Raw genomic sequence first — 3,578 nt, forward strand, 5'->3', positions numbered from 1 at the left:
CTCTCTCTCTCTCTCTCTCTCTCTCTCTCTCTCTCTCTCTCTCTCTCTCTCTCTTATTTATCTACATAAATCTTGCTTTACGGCTAAAATACCACTGATGGGGATGCCAAGCTTTTGCACTCCCCCTCGCCTTTCAATACCACGGCAGAGGAAAATCAAACTGCTCTAAACAAACTGATGAACTCTTTAATATAGTCTTTACATCATCACAGAGTCCTCGTGCATGTGCTGCTGCGACAACTGCAGGGCTGATAGTTTAGCCTAGCGACGGCTCCCACCTTTTAGATCGCTTCAATGATTTATCATAAAAAAGGAAGAGAAATTTTGGGAAAGGAGGGTAAAAAATGCAAGGATAAGAAAAAAAATCCCCAGCTGAGTCACTGGGATCTTTGATAGGCACAGTCTAGTCATATTATCTCCATCCTAATAAAGCTGATAGCCCTTGGTATCACTCTCAACTTGGCTTAGCGTGAACTTTGAGCTAGGTTGTGGCCCCTGGGGGCCAAAACGTGGCCCTCTCTGCTTATCTAAACACAGCTGAAATCAATTCTTAATGAGCTGCATTCATTTGGCAGGATGGTTTWAGGCTTTCAGACACCAAACACTATCACCTAAGAGGTCTTTTGTTGTTATACCCACTGTTTAAAACAGAGTGGCAAAGCTTTCGTCTGCCTTTGTTTCTGTAGCTCTTCTTTTGACTCGTTTTTTTTTTTTTTAATAACTGGGTTAACATTCAAGGAGGACACATTGAAAAGTACATTTACTCTACAACGGGCAAAGAATTTACTGAACTGTACAATATTTAAAGATGTACGGTAGTAATAGCTGGCGGTAAGTTACAATTTAGCTATTACAAAATTTAGTTTTTGAAAATGTGAGCTAATGTAATGTCTAATGTAGATAAACACAGATAGTAATGATGACTATAACTTGACATGTTTTTGTTTGTTTTGTTCTGGTTTGCTGTGTTTTGCACAGGCTGTCAATCAATACTGAACTCTCCCCATGACGATGAATAATTAGATTTAATTTTTTWTTTTTTTTAGAAAAAGGTGGAACAGCTAATCATTGCAACTTAGATGTCTTATCTGACACGCTGTTTCTATTTCTAAACAACCAATCATAAATGATTCAAAATCTTTTCATGTCTGGAGTGAGGGGCTAAAATGTGGTACGCCTTTGATTAAACATCAGTCAACACATTTGACGAGCCAATACATGAGGGCATTTCATAAGCTCTTGACTCAAATGTCTTTAAATTTGGTAACTGCATGTCCTCCCCCCATATTTGCTGCCCTCTTTAACTGGGCTATCCCTCATGTCTGCTTGTTGCAGCGCCGGGGCTTTTGAGTCTGTGCTCTTCACTAATAAAGTTCTATATTTTATTTATGAGACAAACAGAAAACCCTGGTTCTTGAGGGAGTGTGCGTGTGTGTGCGTGTGTGTGTGCGTGTGTGTGTTAAACAGCCCTGCATGTCCAAAAGTCTTCTTGATATCCCTCTGAGAGCTCTCGCTGCTTTTGGCAAGCCTTTGTTTTCATCTAAATACACTGAAGATACTAAGAAAGAAAAAAAAAGTCACTACATCTGAAAAAAAAAGTACCGTGTCAAGATTCATCTTTTCTTAGAACCGATTCCTTTTTTTTTTTTCCTTAAAATGTGACCTAGAAGCATCCTGACTTTTATTYTCCTTCCTGGTCATTAAAAACTATRTTGTTAGCAGTGAAGGGAAAAGGAGGGTTAAAAAGCGTTTCTATGCCGTTTCTTTGTTCAGGATCTCTTCCTTTGAAATAAAATGCTTTTTTTTGTTCCACTTCCCATTGGTCAATTGCAGTTCTTAAGGKTTACTGTGTCACTGTGGATGGAAAATGCAACTTTGAATTACTGAGAAATAACGATGCTAAACTGTTCTTTGTAAAGAGAGGAAGAAAAAAAGAAAAACAGCTCAGATGTTAGAGGAGAGTTGAGGTCTGTGGCAAGAGAAGCATTTACAGTATGAGTTGAGAGTGTCTAATTGGAGAAAMGCTTAATGCTTTAATTATTCTTGTTTAAAAGTTGCGGATGTCAAACCTAATCATTTGAAAATGATAAACCTTACTTCTAAACAACGACCAAAGATATTTTATTGTGTGCAGTAGTTTGACACATTAGTTTAGTGTTTTTTTAAGAATACATGAAACCTTTGTTGGGATATAAAAGCATACAACTTGTGTTTGTAACAGAAATATACTCCCAATGACTTYCCTGTTTAACCAAGTATGGCACTACTATTATTACTAGAAAAAGCTACTTCATAAGCATATAAATAATTTGTGTGCAGTCCTAATTTAAAGAGCAACCCTTAAACACATAGTGAACAAACCTGGCTTTCAAATGTCTGTGCAAACTTTGTCAAATCTGAAAAACTGGAATAGTCTTGTAAAGAACTGCCTGTTTTCTGTGCATCCAAGTTTCTTCTGTTGATATATTCTCTATTTGGCCTGAAGACGTTGCCATTTCAGGTTGTGCATCTGAGCGGTAGGCTGGTATCGACAGCAGAGCAAAGGAAGGGGTCACGGATTAAAGACGCAGGGTGAAGATTCTCCACAAAACCACAAACACACCCCACAGCTGGTGCGGGCCAGGCCAAGTGTGTGGGACCAAGGCAGGATAAACGAGCATTGTTCTTACCTAGCCTCGCACAGTGTGAATAAGACATCCACCAATGACACAGGGTCAAGGGGCATGTGGCCAACAACAGCAGGAGAAACCGCTGGGCCCAGTAGGTACTGAACAATGTTAAGCTAGGGCCCAATTCTTCACCAAAAAGCAAGCTGTGAGGCAAGCCATCAAAACGAGCTGTTGTGGAGAATGCAGCCGGAAAGAAGTAAAAAAATAAAAATAAAAAATSTGCTAGCTGTCGCAGAATTTGACACCRTCGAGAAACTGGAATGTCGGAATCAACCGAGACATTTGAATCAATGTTTTTAAGCAGAGTGCGCAAGATTGTATTTATGAATTTGCGAATGCAAGTCACAGAGAACATCAAAAGCCTGTGGTCTGCATGCGAACCTTACTTGACTTGAATTATTAAATCTGTCGATGTCGCACACACCAGCCACCCCGCGATTATAGTGTAAATTGACAAACTTTTTCGAAACTACAACGGAAGCCACAGAAAGCTGGTTGATACTTCAAGAATGAGCTTTGATATATCTCTGAGGAATACACTGTGCCTCAATAATGTGGTGGCTGTCAGAGAGGCAGACAGGAGGGAAAGAAAGAAAAAAAAACTTATGCTAACTGGTTAAATCTATTTACGATCCCAATGAGATTCTTTCCTATTTTAGGATTAAAACCAACCTTGATAATTAGAAGAAAAAGGAGTTTGTGTGTGTTTAAGTTAGAAAAAGTGATATGYTTTCATTTTCTTTCTTCTCCACTCCTGAATTAAGGCCTTCAGGAGGAACGCTGACATTGTTTATTTTCATAGAATCTGTTTGTGTTAAAAAGCACCAACACCATCAGTTGAACACACTTGCATACGTAACACACACACACACACACACACACACACACACACACACACACACACACACA

The 3,578-nt window shown here is 39.1% G+C and overlaps 1 protein-coding gene across 4 annotated transcripts in view; it reads right to left on the minus strand.

Moving 5' to 3' along the window:
- vti1a (vesicle transport through interaction with t-SNAREs 1A) overlaps positions 1-3,578 on the minus strand; it is a 120,045-nt gene that overhangs the window by 80,629 nt on the left and 35,838 nt on the right. The window lies entirely within an intron of this gene.

Source organism: Austrofundulus limnaeus, unplaced genomic scaffold (genome assembly GCF_001266775.1).
Source record: "Austrofundulus limnaeus strain Quisiro unplaced genomic scaffold, Austrofundulus_limnaeus-1.0 Scaffold43, whole genome shotgun sequence".
Classification (NCBI taxonomy): domain Eukaryota; kingdom Metazoa; phylum Chordata; class Actinopteri; order Cyprinodontiformes; family Rivulidae; genus Austrofundulus; species Austrofundulus limnaeus.